Source organism: Microplitis demolitor, chromosome 1 (assembly GCF_026212275.2).
Source record: "Microplitis demolitor isolate Queensland-Clemson2020A chromosome 1, iyMicDemo2.1a, whole genome shotgun sequence".
NCBI classification, from domain to species: domain Eukaryota; kingdom Metazoa; phylum Arthropoda; class Insecta; order Hymenoptera; family Braconidae; genus Microplitis; species Microplitis demolitor.
In genome coordinates, this window is record NC_068545.1 from 16431466 (window position 1) to 16456466 (window position 25001).

Here is a 25001-nt window from a genome sequence, read left to right on the forward strand (position 1 = left end):
TCCTACCAACTTGATGACAACTTATCAATAACTTTAGCTTTTGCAACTTTTGGCTACAAGTTACTGCCAACTTTCTCGGAAAGTTGGCACCAGTATGGAGCCGCAACTGGAATGCAAGTTTCTGAGAAAATTGAAAAGAAACTTACCGTCAACTTATGATTGCCAACTTTTGCAAGCAACTTTTGCCACCAACTTTCTTAGAAAATGTCTATCAACTATTGGAGGTACCAACTGTTGGCGGTCAACTTGGTGTCCAGTTGCAGCTGCAAGTTTCTCGTCAGTTTCTCACCAACTTGGCTATCATCTCTGATAGCCAGTTGAGCTCAACCAACAGTCAAATTCCGCCTAAATTTGATGTCAGATTAAAGCCGCTATTTGACGTACTCGAGATATCAAAAATTGAGCAGCAAAATTTGACTGCAATAGCAGCTCAAATTGACCTAAATTGTTTAGATTCGATTTTACCGTTTGATACATGTTGAAGAAAAGTCAGCTCGCGACATCTAGCAACTATTCAACAAAGTAAATTCAAGACTCAAAAACTAAAAAATATCTCTCTAGTTGAGGTGTTGTTAATGTCATTTGTTGACATCGTTTTTTGCGTCTCAAATTTTGAAGTCTCACAGACGTCAAATAGCAGTTTTAAACTTACATCAAATTTATGTGAAATTTGACGTCAAAGAGAGCTCAAAAGTCGATATTGAAATTTTTTATGTGTACCGTACGTCACTGAGATGGCAAAAGTTTCAGCTCAAAAATTGCGCTGAAACTCTGGTTATCTGGGCAGGGTATATTTGTTTCTAACATTCATCTGATGAGTGTGGTATGTAATAAATGTTGTTAAAAGTATATAACAGATGGCAGTTATCGGTCATTTCGTTTGGCGGTCGTAGAGTGCGGGAACATCGCGCTCGCGCATTAGTTGAAAGCATGCGCGAGCCTTCGAGTGAGGCACATCCCATGTTCCCATCAGTGCATGGCGGTCCGAGGCTCTTCGAACATTATTATTTCTTGAGTGATTACTATACCATATAAGTGCATTTTTTACGTGTGTTTAGCGTAATCTTAAAAGTTTAGTTTTTGTTTTCACAATAAAATACACTATTATTATAAAATTACTGCAAGTGTCGAATATATTTTTAGACGAGTGACAGTGAGACTGACTGACGAAATTAAAGATACAGGATTCAAGGAATTATTATTTTCTCGTGCGGTGAGTCAAACCTCTTCTTTTATCTTTCTGACGTTTTTATTATTTATTATTTAAGAGATTAAATTGAGATTTTTATGTCAAAAGGTAGGCATTTTAATTTTTTGCTTACTAAAATTTATTTTTCTATTTCAATCAATGACAAAGTATGCGTTTAAAGTACAAGTAAAGTTAAAATATTTTATGAGACAGCTACACTTAAATTTTCTTTTTACTCATCAAACGAATTCATGCGGTCGATGAGTCAAAGTATTTTTACTTTTATTTTTAAATTATTATCATTCATGACTTAGTTTATGATTATTTTCTAATTACTATTATTGATAAAAGTAAACCATTTATTTCAATAACAGCTTCTGTGTACTGCGTATTTTTTCTTATAAAAAATTAAAAATTTTAGATGAATCTGTTAGAAGGTAGACAAATTAAAAATCTATATTGTAGTTATCACGTTTTAATAAAGATTATGCAATTATAAATATGGATTTATTATGCTTTAATATAAATGAGGTTTATCATACTAAATTGGTCGGTTCTTTTTGGAAAAAATAAATAAAAAATTATGAGCCCGTGAAAAAATGGATTAGATCTACGTTGATCTATGTATATGTACGTAATTCTATGTAGATCTACGTATATCTATCTCTTATTAAAAGAAACGATTTAAAACGATTAGAAAAAAAAATTTTTAAATACTTTTTAATGCTTTTGAATCGCCTTTATTATGGGCATTTAACATTGCAAATCGTTTCGAATCGTTTTTTTAAATCAGGGATATGAATCTAATATAGATCAGCGTAGATCTACGTATATCAGCTACATCAGTTTCTTATAGATATACGTAGCTCTATGTAAATCGTCGATATTTATAAATCGAAGCTCTATACAGATTTACGTATATCTATGTAGATCTACTTAGGTATATGTGAATCTATGTTTATTGAAGGAAATGTAGATCATTTCACGAAGTGAAAGTTATGTATGTGCGTGACCGTTGCTGGTCATTGTGAAACTTGGTAATTTGATTTGATTTTTTTTTATATTGAGGGTAGCGAATTCGGGAATTTTTAATTTTTTTTAATGAATACCTTTGTTATAATCGAAAAACAAATTTAAGAAATTTTTTTTTCTTTTACGTATAGACAATTTTTATTCGGTGGAGTGATTATCATTTATATAAATATTCATATAATAGGTCATCAAAGTATTTCTCAGTATGTATACACTTTACTAAGATTAGCTTTGTGATTTTTATAAAGGTATTTTTTTATTTTTAATGTTAATGCTTGACTTTAATCGATTATTCTCAAATCTTGAAAAATGCAGCGGATACTCCAACGTTATAAATTCAAAGATACTTACACAATATTAAATGATTTAATGTCTCATATTGTCATTTTAAATCTTCTAATTTTGTAAAAAGTACGTTCAAGTTAATACAGTAAGTTTCAGTTTGCTTTTTATTTTTCCTTTAACGATCATACTCGCCGATTTCATAGGGGTTCAAGTTAATTTTTTTTTTTAATTTTAGAAAACTAGTTATTTTTTTATGGATAATTTTTAAACATTTTGTTTAATAAAACTAAATAATTAATACTTGAAATATTTAATGAAAGTAAATAATTATTCGCGTTGTAAGCAACGATTTTTTATATTTTTGTATTAAATGTTTTTTCGAAAAATTTTTATAATAAAGTGCCAATAATTTTACGAATCCGTGTGAATTTTATTGGGTCAATAATTTCTTATATTTTTCGCAAGATTCTTAAAAATTGTAAAAAAAATTTTCCTTGCCTGAATTTATATTAGTCATTAAATGACCTTCATATTGCTTCGAATAATTTGAAAATTGATCTTTAAAATATAAAAAAATTTTCAAATATTTATCAGAAAGTTGTTTTTTTCAATTTAAAAAAATTTAAGAAATTGTTAATTAATTATAAAATTCGCTTTAAAACTGCGGAAGTAGTAGTGCTTTAATATATAAATTTCTTAAAATAAATATTCAAAAAATTATTATGAAAAAACGCGTTCTTGATTTTTTATAAATTTTTTTTTAAAAAATCGGACGAAATTTAGCATTAAAAAAAAAATGGTCTATTCTGTATTTGAGATAAAAAACTTTGGTCTCAAGAATAAGTCGACAGTGAATTCTGAAACATTTAACCAAAATTATTTTAAACAAATCATAAACCCATAGAGTTAAATTAGTCTGTATATTGGTCTTACCCCCATTTAATTATCTTTTAGATATTTTTGGTCTCGTTTTTAAATTGACAGTTGTAGCAATGTTTTTGATTGGTCAGTAATGATCAACATCTTTCGTAGCCTTGGTTTTGTGTATTTAATTCTTAGCTTGGCTACATAATTTTGCACTCTGTTTTTTTTTTTCTTTTTTTTTTTATATGATTAACTAATTACAAAATACGAAGTTATTTCATGATTCTTAATAACTTGTAATTTTATTTTTAAATATTTTAAATCTTGATCTTGGTCTTGTATTTGGTCTCGGATATTAGTGTCGTGTTTGGTCGAGTATTGATTTTGGTCTAGGTCTTGTAAAAATACATTTCTTGGTTCGGTCTTCTAAATTTACAAGATCAAGACTACTTTTGCTCGTCATAGTCTGTTCTAGTTTTAGAAATTATTATAGATTTAATACAGTTTGGTAAAATATTTATTTATTATGACACTACGAAACTGACATTATTCATCAATTAAAATCCAACCTTATAATTTATCTGGATTAATTATTTTTATTTTTTCTTTAAAATATATGTCTTATCGTACATTTCAAAATTCATGTATATAATAAATTTTTTTTATCATGTTGAAAAATGGTAGAAGTGTAATAGTACATTAATCAGACATGATCTAAACTATTCGATTCATCTAATAAAATTACAATCGTACCGAGCGATCGATTAAACTAATTAACGTGACACGTTTCTACCTTTCTCACGCCAGCTTCGGTTTAGACAGTCGTGACTTTCATGTCTGTACTTACTGTCATGGACTATTTGCATTTTCAGTCGAGAATTATCATGATCACATGTACTGACAAGAAAATACTTTTAAATAAATTATTGAAAATCAGAGTGATATTTATTTTATTATTATATATTTCTACTATTCTACTATTCAAATTATTATATAAAAGTAAAAATTTACTATACAAATTGTGTAGGATATTAATGGAATGCGTATATTGTACGTAAAGAATAAATAAATGTTTAAATAGATATCAATATTAAATAGTATATACTTGTATAAAAAAAACAATGCGTCAAACAATTTCGTTATGTCCAATTAAAAGTTATCAGATAAAAATTTTTAAATAAATGCTCAAATTGCTGACAAAGCCGTTGAAATAATCATTTTATTTTTTATAAAGGAAAAAGAAACAAAATGAAAAAGTATAAATATATATTATGCATCAATTAGTTATGCTTTTGAATATTTATTAATTTCTTTTATACTATGAGAATAATAAAATGACACACAAAATTATTAACTTGTGTAAATGTGAGAATATTTAAAATTCATATTCTATTAATAAGATAAAAGCCCCAATCATTTATGCTTTATTTTATTGTATTTATTATTTTATTTCTGTTAGTATCATTAAAATTATCAATATTTTTATATAATTTTTTGAGATTTGTAATATTATTATTATTATTATTATTATTATTATTATTATTATTATTATTATTATTATTATTATTATTATTATTATTATTTATTATAATGTAAAAAATTAAACAAAAAAAATTTGTCATTCATTCTCAAAATAACGCAGAAATTGAAAATCACATATTAATAATATGACATGCCAATAGTTGGTCCACGGAAAAAATTGTTCGTCTAAATTTTTACACTTCTACGCAGAGAAAAAAATATAGCAACTTTTATTTAAAATTATGAGTTAAAATTATTAAATTCATATTGTAATCTTAAAACGCTATTAAAATTGTGTAACTGTTACTTTCTTGACAATTAAAATTTTAATCTACCTGAATATTGGAACATTTTTTGCGCAACGAAAATATAAAAATTTATGTAATTCGACTGCTCAAGGGGTAGTTACTCACGTTTAGGGTGACCTTGGATTTCCGGCTCACATACTGGTATCTATATGCGAAACATTTCTGTAATCTAGTCATCAAATAAATTTTTTACTTTTTAATTTTTTTTTCGTTGCGCGAAAAACGTTCCGATCTTCAAGTTCATATAAAAGTAATAATATAGAAATTTTTCAGATAAACATATAGTATTAATTACTGTTTTGTGATTTTTACTATACATTTAGTAATTAATAGTAATGTACTCATTCATTTGCATTAATATTTCTTACATAAATATATTAAGTATTAAAATAGTTTCGAGATTCGTTTTCTCCGTGATAGATTCGTAAATTTGGTTCATTTAGTGACAATAACTGGATTTTTTTACTCTTTTTAAAATAATAATCTTACTGTTTTAAGATCAAAGAATGCGGCTGCGAAATTTTTTATTGGAATTTTATTAAATTAAACATGTTTAATTAATTAAGGAGCTTACAATCTTATTTACAGTGTCAATAGTTGAAGCATTTAAATTAGTTAAATTTGGAGGCTCTTCTTAAAGATAACAAGTAAAAGGGGATTCTCGAGAATATAACAACTAAACGCGAAGTTAAATGTGTACATTTGAGGTTATAGTTATTATGTATATGTTATAGTTATTATGTACATGTATTTTGAGTGACAGCTAAACGGGAATGGTGAATGTATACCTTGTCTTAAGTGTACGCGTGGACTTGTCACGCGTGGGTGAGTACGTTTGTGCAGCAACGGAGAACACACCCCTTTAGTCGCACTGTACTGGTGGCTTATCGCCCAGACAGAAAAAAACATCCGATAAAAATAAGTCCTAAAGTGGTTGCCACGCGAACAGATCTCGCCCGCGCATTTTACGTCGGTGGATTTAGGAGACTAATAGCTTAGATATATAGTGTGTATAGTTGGGAAAAAGATAATTAAAAGTTACATCAGAGTACAAAAAGAGAATGTGAAATTAAAATGAATCGAAAATAAAAAAGTGTTGCATCTTACTCGGGTTTAATTTACCTTGAGTTGGAACTGAAATTGTCTACGTAAACGTTCTTAAGAGAAAACATAACAAGGGCTTTAGTGCAAGCTAAGATTATATAGCTATATAGATATATAGTTAAGTATATATGTGTTTTAAAATTTTTTCTCTCTCGGAGCATTTTTAGTTAGTTTTTTTCATCCATGTAATTTAGCAAAAAAAAAAAAAAAGTAATTCTAAATTTAAATTTAATCTTCAATTTTCACGATGAAAAAACAACGCTATAATATACAAAGATGACTTTCACTCATGTTGATGGGTTTTTAGAGTTCAAGATTTATTCATTATTTTTATTTTATTTGCTTTGATACTCTAGAAATTTATTCGGATATAGTAAACAATTTATACCCTGATCTTTTTTAACTTTACACTACCAAAATCGACGATTTACGAAAAATTCTATTTCTCGTTTTCATCTCGATTTTCAAAAATCAAGTTTTCATTAAATGTTGACATTTCGAGGCCCTAAGAAGCTATTCTGACTTTTTTCAGAATGGTGTCCGAGTGTCTGTATGTATGTGCGTGTGTGTGTATAAACTTTTTATAACTTTTTTATGAATTAACCAATTTAGATGGTTCTTATGACAATAGAAAGAGCTTGTCAATTTTCCTGTGAATCTCAGATCATTCGATCGTCTAAACTCCGAGAAAATTGAAAAAGGCGAAAGAAAAAAAATTTTTTTATAGTTTTTTTTACAATTTCTCAAAAACCACATGATCAGCGATTTTAAAATCTAGTTTACTCTAGAACACTATAAAACGCGTCGTTTGCCACAAGAACTATCTCAATCGGTTTATTTGTTCGAGAGATATAGTTATATATAGAAATAATTAAATCGATCGATTTAAAATCCTAATTGGCTCTAGAACTCAGTAAAACGCGTCGATTGCCGCCTGAATCACCGAAATCGGATAGTTTCTTCAAGAGATATCGTTGTCAAAGAAATTTAAAAAACGCGTTTTTTTTTCTAATAAATTCAAAATTGCTGAACTGATTGATCTCAAATATTTTTTAGGTTCAAAGATTGAAAAACTGCGTCAAATGTTGTCTCAAACTAAAAAATCAGTTGAATAGTTCGGCAACAATTTACTTAATTTTTTTCCGGATAATACATAATGTAATTCATTATATGTTCCAAAACTTATACTGGCTCTTTGCTTTCATAGTATTTAAGGATCGCTACATAAATTATTGCAATCAGTTCGTTAGTTTAAAAAACACCATGATCAGAAATTTTGAAAAATTACTGATTCTGGCTTTTTTTTTCCGTATGTTTTAGTGTCGATTGGAGACGATTGCTACTACTAAGAACCAATGTTCTTAGTAGTTTATTGTTTTAGACGGATAATTACTTAGCCCACGTGCTATGTACTATATACTCTATTTAACAAATGTCTGATTTTTGCGAACTATTATATCAGCAAAGTAGACTCTAAATCAGGTAGGATGTATATAAAAATCGTTCTTGGCTGCTCTCACCGCTCATTTGTTATTTATTTTTTATTTTGTTTTAATTAATAGAAAATAATCAACGTATTTCTATATAGACACTGACGTAGAAGTTGTTAGACTGATTATACTACTCATTCCAAATATATTTAGCGTCGAGATTATTTGCTCTTGTGATAATAGTAGAGATTGTTTTTGAGAGCGGTCTAGATAATGCCTTTAAAGAAATATGATTATGGATTCAAATGCATTTGTTTATGACCCCCATAATGAAACGCTATTGAGGAACATAAGACGCCATTTGTTTTTTGACAAATTATTAATCACCGATCGGTAAACGACTGTGAAAGGGTTGGTTTGCAGATATGATCAAGTGCAATTACCCGGCATACGTTGAATAATGTGTATTAATTGAACCACTATACCGTAGTTTTTATTTTTAAATTAATTTTTCAAGTTCCATAAGATTACAAAATTTTCAGAACAATTTTAGGGAACATAAATTCGAATAAACAAGTCGAATTGAAATTTTTTGTACTTTTTCTAGTAATCATTATGTCACGCTTGTCCCTCAATTAACACGAATGTTTGTAAAGTCCATCTTTTTACCCTTACTTTGAATACAGGTTGATATGCTTCAGGCGACACAGTGTCATACATACACTCACATGTATATGTCGACATTCCCGTGGAATTTTTCATATGTGTTAAGTGTGTTTACTTCTGTGACAGAATAAAAAGAATAAATGAAATGTGAGGGAGAGAGAAGAGATGTCAAGTTGAAACTGGTTGAGGGATAGAAGTGCATGCAGCAAAGAGACCAGTATACGGTAGTACAGTGCAGCAATACATATATATATTGTAAAGTAAATAGAAAAAAAAGGCAACACGTGTCGTCGTATTCTTAATGTTATGAGTTGAGACGCGTGCCTTTAGTAGTGGTAAGTCTATAAACTTGTGTGTGGCATAAGGTAATAGACAGGTGGGTGCACGCGATTCTATGATTAATTTCCAAGAAAAAAATTTTCGGTCCTCTGCGTTTCTTTTCAATTATTTTTTTTTTTTAATTTTATTTCTCTGTTTAATATTATATGTTAGGGATATAAGGTGTCGCTATTATTTTATGTTTTCATGCTTTTTTAAACGTTATAAAATGTGACTACAATGTAACAGGGGAATGCTCTTGTGAGGTTATTGGCCTTGTTTTGGTTCAAGTTATTTTATTGTTTTGCAATTTGACAATAAAATTCCATCAATTAAATTGTATTTTCAATTCACGTGTAGGTAATCAAATTTACTATTTTATAAAATGTTTTTGGTGTATTGTTGGATTTAATTTACAGTATTTTATTTTTAAACCGTGTATACGTGAAAAATATTTTTTTTTTTTTTCCGATAGCTATTACTATTCTACATATTACATTCTATAGAATTTGATAGGTACATTCAAAAAAATTCATAGAATCATAACTCTGCTGATAATAATACAGGTGATGTGTGAATTTAAAAATGTAAAATATATTTCAGTATATAAGTTTTAACAGCTGTGCATTACGTCTATGTAATGTTTATTCATCTTAAGAGTTTCCGTTTCCTCTAACTCTCAATTTATAAACCGGAGCCTCGCGGAAGTTCGTTAAAGTACACCCTTGGTAGCTATTATTAGATTATATTTGTCCTGTATAAAGTATAAAAAGATAAAAATAAGAAAGACTAGTGTACTGTTGGTTGATTTTAAGACGAGATCGTCTTTCGACTTTTACAAAGCGACAAAGTGTGTGCTCTCTATCTCTTAAAGTTGAGTGTCTTGTTCTGTTCCCTTTTTGTCCACCTCTGCACTACTATACGTCGTCACGGTAGTCTTGCACAAGTCACGCCGTGCTCGAGTTCTCAACTCTTCTAGCATAGTGTTGTGAATGCTTGCTCGTATACGCCACGGAACCGATCGATAACTCATTGCAAACAACGTACCATTGTACCAGTTGAGTCTTCCGGTGAATCAAGCGTATTCTTTTTCTCTATACCACCTGAATTCATGTTTTAAAAGAATAAAAAAAAAATATTTTATCCACTAACTATAGATATATAGTTCTCCACAGAAAACATCCGAAATCTTTTAAGCTTAGTTGCGTCTTTTATATTTTCATCATTTTATTTACCGTTATATCCCGAGCTGTCTGAGCTCGTAGAATTAAACTCCAAGGTTTATGATACTTTAAACTGACTTTTTATCGTAAATTTTAGTACCAGTACTATTTTCTAGAAAAATAAAATAAATTACTACTATATTTTAAACTATTTGTAGACTTTGTTTATTGAATAGCATACATATTTCAAAACATAATATTTTTACTGTGGAACGTTGAAAACAAAAACGTATATTCGTGTGGTAAATATATAGCCGTTTGTTGAGGTCATCGGCTATTATTATTATTATTATTATTATTATTATAATTAGCATTATTTTTTTTAACTTTTGCATGAGCTTGGACATTATTATGACTTTTTTCAAATGAAAGGAAATAAACCAGAGCAAGTTGCATTAAATTGAGGTAAACTCAGTATTTGTAAGAGATCAAAGGCACAATTTTACGTTAAAACACTATTTATTATTTTATCTGTTAATTTTTTCATCATTATTACTGAAGTATTTACAGCAAAACTATCACTAATAAATGAAAAAAAACTGATGCATTATTATAGCTTCTAAATACTATATTTATCTTTTATAAATGTACAGTAATAGAAACAAAAAACTTGGTGAAAGTATTATGATTATTATTACATTTCAAAGCAGAAAATAAATTAAACAATAATTGGTTTAGATTATTTTGTATTTAGATAAACATCCCAATTTTGAGTTGTCATTCGTATCATTATGGAATATCTTTCCTCGAAGTTTTGCTTTGAAGAATGTAAATATTATGTATATATATAGTATATACATAGCGTAAATAACCATATAACCACGCACGAAAAAGGCGTGGTAATATATATATATATATATATATATATATATATATATATATATATATATATATATATATATATATATATATATATATATATATATATATGTATCAGAGTTAGTTGCTGTGCTCAAATAGATCAGTTATTAAAGCAGCATGCATATCGATTTCCCGAGAAAACGAGTTGGCGTTGACTTGATATTTACAAGAGCTACTTTTGACTATCCTGTAGTATTTGTCTCGCTCTCTATAGCTGTCATTTAACGGATTAGAATTATTTAAAATGGATTGAGGAGTGTGCATATTCAAATGGTTAATAATATATGCATAATCGCTGCACCTTGCAATATGTGAATATGCTAAATTATATTGCATACATAGTTAGAACACACACACACACGCGCGCGCGCACACGCACACACACACAGGTAAACAAAAACAGGGCATTGATTAGGGTTTAGTTAAATAGCAATATGCTCTGTTATGCATCTATCCTTAAAGCATTTACCGATTGGGTAGATACATACGATATTGCATTTGGAATATTGCAATAGCCGAATGGAAAGTGGTTGAATTATAAATGCCTGTATACATTTGTATACGGAAAAAAGAAAACAGGAATAATTTCTGTTCGAACGAGCATTTATTACATTTTCAAATAGTAACGCAGCGCTTCATAAACGAAATTATAAATTACAGTTTGGCGCCGCGCAGTAAGTTTTACATTTTAAGTATGAAATATTACAGTTTGAAAATGTATTAAGTTTATTTTCTCACATTGTAATATTTGTTGAAAATTATCAAAGTATCATTCGATGTGCTGCAAAACTTGCACTTTTTCTCATCAAGTTTTACGTTAAAATTTTTAAAACTTGTTTCTCAAAATAACGATATTGTCATTATAAAATGTTGATTTTATATTTTCAGTTAGTAATATTTGTGTTTATTTTTTATTAATAACCGAGTTTGAATAGTGGTAAACCCCACTACGATATGTAAATTTTGAAGTTTCAACATGTGAATTTTCAGTTATTTTTTTCAAATTAATGCTATTCATTCAGCAATTTTATCAGTAAAATACATAAATTTTACAGCTCAATTAAAGTAACGGTGATTTTTTAAATTGAATTAACGTTGCATATTTATTAATTTTTCACTTCTCTAATTAAGAAAAATGATTTACTCCATGTTAAGTGTATACCTATATATTAGTCGATTCAAATTGTTTTAAATTATTTCAAATTGTTTTAAATTATTTAAAATAATTTTTTTTAATCAGGGTTACCAATGGTAAATTAAAAAATTTTAATTTTCTAAATTTGATAATTATTTAATTTTCTCTATTTATTTAATTAAGACCGATACTGTAGTACTACTGATAAAATATCATAAACAGAGAAAAACTAAAACAAATTAAAATTTTCATTAGGAGAGATAAATAAATGTTGAAGATTAAATGTTAATTTAATCGAAATAGAATAGTTTAAAAAATTAAAAAGTACAGGTTTTAATGTTCTTATTTTTCTCATTAATTATCACAACTTACACCTACAATCACATGCTACAATATCGTAGTATTAAAATAAAAAAGAAACTTATAGTATATACAAATGAATAAAATTTATGTTTTTTCGCAAATCTTTTTTTGTCATTTGATTGAGATGACAGCGAGCAAGTACCATTTGTTTCACTCAGATTAATTATTTGCCAGAGATTTGAATAATTTTTACATATTTCGTAAGCCTGGAAACGGACATCAAACTGAGAATCAATTTTAATTGTTACACGGAAAGAAAAAAATTGGAATTTTCCCTATTTTCCATGGGAAAAATTCCTTTGTTGGCATTGTAAATTTTACCATGCCAACATGTGAATTGTTGCTATGTCACATGGTAAATTTTGCGCTGTAACATAGGAATTATTCCTATATTGACAATGAAAATTTCCCTATATCAACATTAGAAAAATTTCCATATTAACATTGGAATTGTTCCTATGTTAACATCGGAAAAATTTCCATGTTAACAAAGTAGAAATTACCATGTATAAATTCAAAAAGAATGTAATTGCAGAACATCAATAATTATGACACCTTTTTAATTAAAGTGAAGTACAATAATAGTAAAAATATTTTGTAGCTCTTGGATGTAATCTGTTCGAAGTTCATCTGCTTTTAATTTGTTATTTGTTAAGTACAATCAAAATTGATTAATTTGTAGGTGCTACAAAAAAATTTTAATTAAATTACACAAAATTTTTTCGGAAACTTTGAAATTCTATTTTCGTAAACGTTAAAACCTCCACATATCCCTATTTTATCGCTTTAAAGCGTAAATGATAAAAATGACTAAAATATTTGGTATTTTAATGATTTTATCTTCTTGTGAACTTTTCCCATGCAACATAGTAATTTCTTGTATGTTGACATGGGAATTTTTCCCATGTTGACAAGGAAGAAATTACACCAGTAACATGGAAAAAACTCCTATATTGACATGGTAAAAACATCCATGCTGGCATGGGAAAAATTCCCATGTTTTTTCCGTGTATAAATAATATTTCAATAGTATTTGTATCGAGTAGAATATCTTGTATTGAAAATAAATTAGATTTTTCCATAGTATTTATTATAATAACGCCAGAACGAATATATTTATAACCCTTGTAAATAACCTAATGACACGATTCAACATCACCCTTGTTAATTAATTTCAATTAAGAAAATAGATGAGAATAACCTATAGTAACCAAAAATATTAAAAAAAATAAATTATTATCACACGTTCAATTTTTTTTTTGAATTGACAACAATTAAAATCAATATAAAATAAGATAACAAAAATAAAATTATTAATAAACAAGCGAATTGTATAAAAAATTTATTTACCCGATGAAAAAAGATTTTATATATCTGTATACACTTATATATGAATTATATACAATTGGATAGAGGTGATGCATAATTATGTAAAATTTTTATATAGTTATATACAATTATACACAATCGTATATAATTATATATAAAAATGCAAAAAGAATAATAAAATCATATCCAAACGTATATATTTGTATATAATTATATAGAATTGTATATAATTATATATAATCTATACGAAAACACTATGTGATTATATACAAAAAAGATATAATTATGTACGATTGCATACAAATGGATAGGGCCATTTTTTCTATCCAATTTATATATAGTTGTATACAATAGTACAAAGTCTTTTTTCATTGGGTACTTACCAAAAATAATAATTCAACTATTAAAATTCACAATATTGGAAGACTTTGTACTGTACTAGACGACACCACGTGGAATAATAACTTCACATGAGACGCCCGTGAAACAGAAGACTCTTATTACTATAACCTCCAATATTGAGGCATGGATCTTGGCTAAATGCAACGTGCACTCACATAAACTATTTTAAAAATATTTACTGAATTTTTATTTTATTTTTACATTTTAAATAGCAAAAGTTTGTTATTGCTAAGGTATTAATGATATTTGACAGAAATTTTAAAAATTACAGTGTGAGATGTAATAGTTCCATTTTTTATATTAAGGTTCGTCATTGAATGCCCATACTGTAAATCTTCTTGAACCACTCAACAAATTTTCTTATTTGATACTATAATTTTCACACAACGGCTAAACTGTAATTTTTACAGTTTTAAAGAGGAATAAATGAGTTTAAAAGAAACAAACTTTCTGTGAGCAAAAAGTAATAATTAGTTTATATTTTTTTGTGTACAATTTACATTTTCCAACTGTAAATATTACTGCTTGATTTGCAACTAATTTTTTACAGGATAAAATTAAAAAATTACAGTATAAATTTTAACTTTTGTGATTTTTAATATGACGGGCTGGTTTTTACATTTTATTCTGTAACTATTCCAGTTTTCTTTTTTCTGTGTACTTACCATAAAATGATATCTATACACAGAAAAAACAGTCAATTTAAATCAAGAAAAATATTCTAAGTTCAAGAAGTTTTTTTTGATCGATTAGGAAAATCAAAATTAAACTGCCTCAAGTAAAATAGGGGGGGGGGCAAACGGAGTACCCCCAAAGTTTGATAAAAAAAATTTTTATTTTTAAATGTTTTTTGCACTTTCCAAAATCACTTTTGTAAATATAGTTGAGCATTTTTTTGAATATTTTTCGTTAAACTTTTTCAAAAATCGATTGTCAGTCGAACAATGTTAATGGCTTTTGTTTTATGATAAAAAGCAATAAAAAATGTTTTTTCTTCTTTAGCATTATATAAATGTGTAAAATGTAATTTTTAACTTTCCGCTAAGAAAATCGACGATTTTCAAAAATTTCGGGAAGTTATTGTTTTCACCCCGATTTTCAAAAATCGAGTTTTCGTCAGATGTCGACGTTTTGAGGTCCTAGGAAGCTATTCTGACTATTTTCAGTATGATGTCCGAGTGTGTGTGTGCGTGCGTGTGTGTGTGTGTGTGTGTATGTATGTATGTAAACTCTTTGTAACTTTTGAAATAATGAATCGATTTGGATGGTTGAGGTAGCAATCGAAAGAGCTTGTTGGCCATTAACTTCCCTGAAAATTTCAGATTATTTGATCGAATAGACTCGAAAATATTTGCGAATTACGAAAAAAAAAATTTTGTTTTTAGTTTTTTATTGATTTCTCAAAAACGACTTATACGATCGACTTCAAAATCTAATCAGCTTTAGTACTCAATAAAACGCGTCGATTGCCACCTCAAACATCAAAATCGGATAATTCGTTCGAGAGTTATCGCGGGAGAAAGAAATGGTGAAAAACGGTTTTTTCTAAATATTTTCGAAACGACTGACGCGATCGATTTTAAATTTTAATCAGCTCTAGAATTCAATAAAACGCGCCGATTGCCACGTCAACTATCAAAATCGATTGATTAGTTCAAAAGATATCGGCGTTGAAATGTTAAAAAAATAACATTTTATGTTATTTTTTCCGGATAAATCATAATATAACGTACTAAAATGTGCCTGATATCATACCAACTCATCTTTTTTATGGTTTCATTTGATCATATAATGTCATCGAACTTGGTTTTTAGTTTAAATCATATTATCAACAAAAAAATCGATAAAACGTAGTTTTTAATATTTTTATCGGACATTTCATATTTTATTGTTTCTTACATGAGTCAGAACTTATTTAAATCTTGATTTTGATCCCTGACATTGATTTCTGCCTCAATACACTCATTTTACTGAACATAATCAGGAAATAAATTTTAAAAACCGCTTCATTGATGATTTTCGATTCTTAAATTTTCAAACTTCAGCATAACAGGTAACTTGTTAGAGCTTGAAAAGATCGTAATAAAACAATTGCATGTGATAGCATTTTCGAGCTCGAAGAGCTCGAAGAGCTCGAAAATATATCTACACTAATGTTTTCGAGCTCTTTGAGGTCGAAAACAGCGGAAAGTTTTGGGGCTGGCCCGCAGGGTCAACCGACGCCCAGATTTTTTTTACGCAAATTACTCTGTAAGCATGAATAAGTTAAATAGGTGTATATTCACTAGTTTTAAGTGCAAATCGGACCACTTATTTTAAAAAAGTGGTTCGATTGGCACTCAGAATTAGTCAATATTCACCTATTTCACTTATTCATGTTTAGAGAGTACTAACAAAAAAATTTAATTGAATTAAATTTATTAAATGACCAAAAGTTATTTTTTCCCCTTTTTTAGGAGGTATCCCACTTTGACGTATAAATGAAAATATTTTTGCTTGAATGGCAACTGAAAAATTTTTTTATTTACTTTGAATATCATTAAAATGTTTGAGCCTTCGAAAATTTAGTATTTCCTTAAGTACCTCGTTTTGCCCTCTCTTCCCCTAAATAATTATCTTAAAAGTTTTATCTTGAATCACAACTTTTTTTCTCAGCCTAAGGTATTTTAACACTCAAAACAAAAAAAAATAGTTACTCGTTCCAAGAGCTTTCATTTCTTATTATGAGAGATAAATTCTTTTTAAGCAGCGCATGTTACTTATTTGTAGCAATATTACATTTTTTTGTTTGAAAAAACTAAATTTCTTGGAAGAAGTGATATTCTTTAAAGTAAAAAAGTTTAAATGCTTTAACCAAGAAATGGTGGATCATATTATATCATGGCGATATGTAGTATTAACGTTTCCATGAATAATTTTTCACCGTATGAAAAAACGGCAATTTTGTTTTAGATAAAAAAACAGTTAACCCTGCGTCAGCCCTTAAATTTCCGGCTGTTTTTAAGCTCTTCGACCTCAGAAGCATTCGGCAATGCATCGGGGTTTTTTTTTTTTGTGTTCGAAAAAAGTTATATCTTCTCTTGATTTAATTACTATACACTTGACCAGAGTTGTTAGTAGATTTTCCTTTGCGGCGTTGCCGTCTTTGGTGTATGTCCCCTCTTTCCGACTTCTCATGTTCATGCGCAGACTGTTACCGGCTGTTATTGTGTTTGAAAGGTTATGTGGAGGTAAATATTAACTTTTATTAATAAACATTTTTAAAAACTCTGCGATTAAGAAAATAATTTTTTTAATTGTTCCTTGATAAATTTATTTAAATATTCTTTTCTGTTCACTATTAAAATATTTCTATCTACTGCCAAAGGCATTAACCTATGTTTACGTGATGTTGTTATTTATAAAAAAAAAGTTGAGTTTTTTTTAAGTTAAATAAAATTAAATATTAGCGAAATTTAATTAAAAATTAAGTTTGTTAAATTTGTTTAAATAACCAATTGTTTTAAACAAAGTTTAAAATTAATAAAAATAAAGTTGAAAATTTTTTTTCATGTTCGAATTTTTTACAATATTCCCGCCGGAAATGATACACCAATAGTAAACAGCCAGAGCGATCAGGCAACGTCGCACTCTTAAAAGCATTGCGGCGATTCCCTCATCACTTGACCAAAGTCGTTAGGTTGCGTTTGTTGACCAGTCTAGGGTTAATCAATATTATTATTATTTATTTTTTTGACAGCTCTGCAAAAATATTGCCTTTTAGCGCTGCTTTCACCGCTAATAATAAATTTTTTCGTTTATAATTACACTTTTTTTTTTTACTGATTATTTTTTTTTTTTTTTGTATTTTCAGAACTTGTTTGAGTTATTGCGATTCTGAATGTTCAATACAAGAGGTATGTACAAAATAAATAATAAGGTATATTAATTTTGAGGTTATGAATAATTATATTACATCTGCGGCCGTTGTCGCATGCACGTAAGATACCACATATCGAGGGTTTTCTGAAGTAACCTCATATCTCAAAAACTATTACTTTTCAGGAGAGACAAAAAACGTTTTATAATGAACTTTTGGCTTTTTTTTTTTATTAATTCTCTTTACAAATCTAAAAAGTAATCAAACTTCCTATAAATTATCAAGACAACTGTAATATTAAATGTATTTAATTATTATTTTTTTGCTCATTTTATGAGATACGTGTTTGCTGCACTGACAAATTGCTGAAAAATGTATACGTGTTTGCTGCCGTATTCTTAATTAAAATAAAAGCACAGACATAAATAGGCTTTTTGGATCATTTTATTCAGGAATATACTATCAACTTTTTGATTATTCTTAATCAAATAACAATATTATTTTTTAACGTATTAGTGCTATTTTTTATTGATCATGACAACACGGTATTTTTCTCAAATTTTTTTGCGAGACACATGATTTTTTTAGTTATAGCTTATATTAGTATTACGTGATTTCAATAATACTTCTAATCATTTCAAATAAAAACTTTTAAATAAAATTATAAAATCAAACAAATATAAAATCCTATATCTCAAGACCGTTTACAGTTAATATTACCTGTTACAGAAATACATATGTTTATTTTTCATGGATGTATTTCAGATTATCATGAAAAGCATTATAATCTTTGGGTATCAAAGGTTTTAAAGACAAAAGGTCTTCGTACTTTTGACTACCTTATCGAAAAAATCCTCGAGGGATTGCATGGGAATTCATAGGAATCTATATAGGAAAGTACAGATTTATGTAAGAATCCATAGGAATTAATATAAGAGTGTATGGATTTATGTAAGAATCCACATAGGAAATTATAGGTATCTGCATTCCCGATGTGAGAAATTGTGAGTACCAGGATACTCATGGAGGAAATTGGCATAGGAACTTGTATAAGTGGATTTCTTTGTGAAAAATTTTTATAGGAATTTGGGTTTCTATCTAAGTAATTTCTATAGAATCCGGGCTATCTGGATTTTTATGTTTATTATCTATTGACACGCGTCTATTAATGAATAAACAGATTAGTATTCTATTAGCAGGAAATCTTTCAACAAAAAATTGACTGATTGATGCTCTTTATATCAGTATTTGTAATCAGTGATTGATTTATTAATTAACTCAAGAAGTATTACATCTTTATAGAAATTACAACTAATTCTCATAAAATACTAAATTAGGAATCGTTCAGAGGCATTGTACTCCAGGAAAGTTTATGAAAACACATACGCTGTTTATGACATTTGTATCAATAACGTGACGTTTTATCATATTGAACACAATTATGATAGTACTACACAGAAAGAAAGGATATCTTGGCGTAAGAAATTTCTTCTTGTCGTAAGAATATTTTTTGCAATTTTGAATGAAAACGAAAATTTTCTTGGTTCAAGAACAAAATTTTCTTAAATTTAGTCATCTTGGTATAAGATTTTTTTTTTATTCAACCGATATAATGTATGATTCTTGAAGTAAGAAATATTTTCTTAAAGTGAGAAAAATAAATATTTTGCCCCGATATATAATCCATTGTCTAAAAAGTAAAATATTCTTTCTTGAAGGATAATTTATTTTGAATCGAGATGATTTGTGACTCGAGTTAAGAATTAAAAGTACTCGATTCAATGGTAAGAAATATCTTGGCTTAAGTATTTGTTGTGTTGCGGCAAGTAAGCGTAGACGTTTGAACCAACAGCAACTGCGCTCACGGCTCAACGTAAAAATTCTCTTGGGAAAGCTTACTGTACTATACTAAAATGGCGGTAGTGTAGACATACTCTACATTGTACGGTGTGCTTACTAGATATGGGTAAACTAAACGAACGTTCAGGAAATGATCTGGTAGCATAACTGGTAAAGCTCTCGCGTGATGCTGAATCGGTCTAGGTTCGATTCTTATCATGAGCAAACAATTTATTTTTCTCAATTTAACATTTAACATTTATATTAGGTTAGATTCACTGAAAAATATAAGTCGATATATTTTTTTAATTAGAGCCATTTATTTTCTTGAATCGAGACTACGTTTTTTTTTATTCAAGAAACAAAATCATCAATGGGAGAATTTTACGTCTTCCGTTAAGTAAATATTTGCATGATTCAAGAAAAGTTATTTTATTAAATTAAGGTTATAATTTATTTAAATCAAAATTAAAATTTTCTCATTCCAATAGACCGTTGTCTCGAGTCGATAATGTAGTTTTCTCAAACTGAGAGTAAATGTTCTTCTGCCACGCAAAAAAAGTTCTTGGTTTGAGATGTTGATATATATTGTGACGATTTACTATACTCACCAACCAAGACAGAAAAGTATCTTGTTTTGATAGTTTTTTTTTGACAGTTTATTAAGACACTAAGTCAGAAAGTTGCGTTTCCTGGCGGTTGTGATATGAAAGCTGAGGTCAAGCGGTATAAATATTACGTAAATATTACGAGATAATTTATTTCAATCAACAGATATTCCGTTTTCCTAAGTATTCTTTTTAGTCAAGATGGTTCTCTTTGAACCAAGATTACCTTTCGTTCATTGTACAGTATGTTCGGAGTTATTTGAAAAATAAAATTAATAAAATTTTTTTTTTTTTTTTTTTTTTTTTTTTTTTTTTTTTTTTTTTTTTCAAATAATTTCTTACTTACCTCATGGACTGATATTGAAATGTAATCAGCTTTGAAACTCTATAAGTCGCGCCAAATGCCACCTCAATCTCCAAAAGTGAATCGTCTGTTCAGGGGATCCCTGATATTGATATCGTTAACGAAAAAACTCTAAGTATTTTTTTCGAATAAAATCTTATACTGATTAATTGATTTTTTTTTGCCATTTCTTTGACAGGAGTCTTTTTTTTTTACTTCAATGACACGAGTTTTTTTATGTCACGTTGAGAGGGCAAAAAATCGAGATAAATTGTCACGAAAATGATGCACGAAAGAGTGTCAATGGAAAAAAATTTTGCTTAAATAAGTTTAATTATAAAATATTTTTCTTTATTATTTGCATACTGCTAATTTAATAAAAAAAATCAAAATTACAGTGAGACTTCGTACGATTCAAACGGCGTAATTGAATCACTTGTACAATTCTTGTTGAGTAAATAATTTATTTTTTGTGCTCGAATACTATCGTTTTTGTATTTTTATATTTTTTCATATTTCATTATAAATTCGATGAAGTATTTGAAATTATTCTCCTTGTTATATTCGTTTTATAATTATAACCTAAATATTTCTCGAACAACGTAGAGTTACAATGATTTAATTATATTTACCATAAATCAAATATATATTATCTTTTATATATTAATATTTAATTACTAAATGTTTTGCACATCATTAAAAAAAAAAAAAAAAAAATGAAAATAAAATAAAATCATGAATGAAATATACAACTAATATAACAGTATATATGTAGCTTTATGATTCAATCATTTATCTTGAATAGAAGTTGGACTGCTTTGCCGGGTCTTATAAGATTATCTACAACTCACTAGTGGGACATTCGTATTACATGGGTGAATGCGCGTGCGTATACCCACGCATTTTTGTGCGTAGGTGCAGGTGCCAGTAAGTTTATAAATAATTGCTATGCTGACAAAAAAACAGTTAAATGAAAAATGGCTATGAGAAAGACATAATATAAAATATATTAATAAAATTTTATATAATAAGAAAATATATACGCAAATATATCTATTACTTCACTGTAAATCTGAGTGTTTTACGGGATTTTTATTCTATGTCGCAAGCATTGTGATCATTACATAAATAATTTAAAGCGTTTGGAATTTCTTATACCACTATATAAAGAGCATTCCGGACAAATCTACCACTTTGGACCCCGACCTCTTTAGATTTTGCTGAAAATTTTTTCTCTTTTTCTACCTCATCAGAATCGTTTATAATAATTTTTTCAAATTTTTTTACTCAACCAAATAAAAGTTACGCATTTTTGAAAAAAATGACTTTTTTTTTTAAACAGGTATAACTTTTCCAAAATTCGACTGATTGGGACGTTTTTTTTTTTTCAAAATTTTTGTTTTTGAATATACTTTTCGAAAAAAAAAAAATACAAAAAAATTATTGCAGCCTATCTTCATTGTTTTTTTTTAAATTTTTGGAAAAAGTCAAAAATTTTTCGATGTTTACCATTTTTGATTTTTGTTATTATATAAAACTTTGACAGTTACTGCAAATTCTCAATTTTTTTTAGAGTGATGTTTTTTCGATTTATATTTTTTTTCCAATTGAAAAAAAAATTCTTTTCAACTAGCCTTTTTTCTTATATCACCACGCTAAAAATTTTTGAGAGTGCTCAGAGAACTTTTAATTTTAGAAAAAAAAAAAAATAAATAAATCAAAACAAAAAATTTAAATGGTGATCATTGAAAAAATTTGATTTTTTTTTCGAAACATCAAGTTAAAAAATAGAAGGACTTCCTTTGGGAAAAAATACAATTGTTTCTGCCTGGTGTCAGTTATATTTAATGTTCGTTTGTAGCCTTATTACTCTCATTTGTTTACTTGTCACTTCAGTTTACTCATTTCATTTTTTAAGTGACAGTTTTAATTAACCAAATAAAGTTACTAAAAAATGAGTGAAAATAATATTTTTGTATTATTTACTATTTAATAAGTGACTTCAAATCACAAATTTCTCATTCTCTAACAGTTCTCCTTATCATCGTCCTGAAATTGACTTGTTTCTTACTGACTGCTGACACTAAATCTTGAAGTTCTGATGCAGGTAATCATGAAAAATATAGTGTGTGATTCAGGGTAAAACACGATTACAGACTGTGGGTGATGTCAGCCCTCGCCTGCGGCTTGGGCAGCCAATCTTACCTTAGTCTGAAATCGTCTTGTTCCATCCCTTGTCACACAATGTACTAATTGTTTGCTGTCGAAAATTTTCGCGATTCTTGTATTAAATCCTAAACTGCTCCCGAGTCAAAATATTTGGATTGGGTTGAACTTAAGTTAACTCAAACAGCTTATTTTTAATTTACCTGATATTGATGGACTTGAATAAGAATTACCTTGACTTAAAAAGCTTAAATATTACTTAAGTCAGCTTATGCATGAAGTTGAATTTATTTATAACTTATTCTTGATAAAACTAACATATTGAAGAATAAAAGGATGAAAAAAAGATATGAATTCAAACCAGGCTAGAAAAGAGCATCGAATGCCTGAAAGACGAGCAGCACTAGTGCAGATCAGGCATTAAATCGTCTCCTGGCATTCTCGAAGTGTATGAAGACAAAAATAAAGCATTTTTAGGTTAAAAATTGATCTTTTGAAGAATGGTTAGGAGTTCTTCTTACAGACGAGTTGTGTGACATGCACCAAATCGACTCCTAGCGTTCTCCAAGCATAAAAAAATAAAAATAAAGCATTATTAGATTAAAAGTTGATGTTGTGTAGAATCAAGAGACAACCCTCTGCGAACGGCATTGGTTATAGGTGCGGAGAATCTCTGAAAGCTGATTCGAAGTTCATTACATAACTAAAAATACTTCATTTTATTTAATTTGGCTTGAAAAACGACTGGAGATGACCTGGTGTAAGTCACACAGCTAGTCTGCGAGAACCGCGGAGCATTATATATTCTGTGTTCTGACTTTTTAATAATTTATTTTTTTACTTTGGATTCTAATAAAACTTTATTTATTAGAGATAATGGTATAAATTATTTATTTTTAGCAAGTGACACCACAGGTGAGTTGTGAGTTACTATTCAAAATTAGAATCGAATAATTCGAAAGCCCCCGGATACGTCAATTTTTCCAAAAATTTTTTAACCATTTTAATCAAATTTCGGATATTCGATTCGATTAAAACAAAATCCGTTCACTCTTTCTTAATATCTTTGCATAATATTTTTACCAATTGTATTTTTAATTTTTTGATAGATATTTATAGTCTCGTATTTCAGTTACAAAAATTCAATTTATGAGCCATTATTTGATCCTTGATCCTTTTACCGCAGAAAATTCTATAAAAAAACTTTATAATTTTTCTTTTTGAAACATAATATATTTCTGCATTCCATGATGCGGTGAAAATTCCCTTAGGGTTTGTTAAAAATTCAAGAGGCTCCCGGTGAATTTATCGTTTCATATATTACGAGTGTTCTCTATTTGCAATGAAGCAACTGAAGAGATGGACTATATGTAAAGAGGGCGTATACACCTCTTGCTTAGCTTGGACTCACTCTCGTTGACTTATCGATCTTTAGGTTACGAAACTCATTTACTATATAGACAGAAATAGTAAGCAAATGGCATTCAGTAAACCCACTATAGACACGCGTCTTGACGACAAGAAGGCGTCGAAAGCTCGTTTCAGGAATGCAATGTGCAAACAATATAGTCTTCTTGATCTTGCTTGAGTATTCTGAACTCAGCACCCTTTGAATAATTTACCTTCATCGTGTTTTATGTAATTTAAGGCGCTGCATCGTTTTCTTTATGTACTTTTGGTCAGACGATCACATACATTTATAACCCAAATGACATTTACATTTTTTTAATTTAATTAAAAAAATCTTGAAGTTTATTCAATAAATATATTTTTTAAACACGTACATTAATATTTATTTATTACATAAGCTTTGAATTTTTTTCTCTCTAAACAATTGATGTTAAATATAATAATATTATTTTATGTTAACTCTTATCTTCCCTTAATCGTCCAGGTTGATGACTTTCTCAATCCTCCCACACACAATCCTTGACGATTTCACGTATGCCCACGTTTCCGTTACCTCTTGTTGGTCTCACTTACTTGGTTTATACAGTCCAGGCAGATAGCTATAGTTGAATAAAAAAAAAATATTTGTTCAAAAATGAGGTTGCAATAACTTTTAAATTCAAGTTAAAATACATCACGAAGAGCACCAAAGCCGTTTTATTTAAGCGATAAAATAGATTTTGGCACTGACTTGGTTTAATGATTAT

General features: G+C 28.3%; 1 protein-coding gene across 2 annotated transcripts in view; it reads left to right on the forward strand.

The window, feature by feature from the left end:
* The first annotated feature begins 941 nt into the window (after window positions 1–941).
* The window catches only part of LOC103580635 (amyloid beta A4 precursor protein-binding family B member 1-interacting protein), a 159651-nt gene continuing 135591 nt past the window's right edge, over window positions 942–25001 (forward strand). Inside the window, exons 1-2 of one of the 2 annotated variants that reach the window (XM_053742764.1) lie at window positions 942–1213; window positions 17884–17926. The gene's annotated coding sequence lies outside the window, so the exon portion shown is untranslated. The remainder of the gene's footprint in view (window positions 1214–17883; window positions 17927–25001) is intronic. The other variant, XM_008562463.3, reaches the window with a different exon arrangement.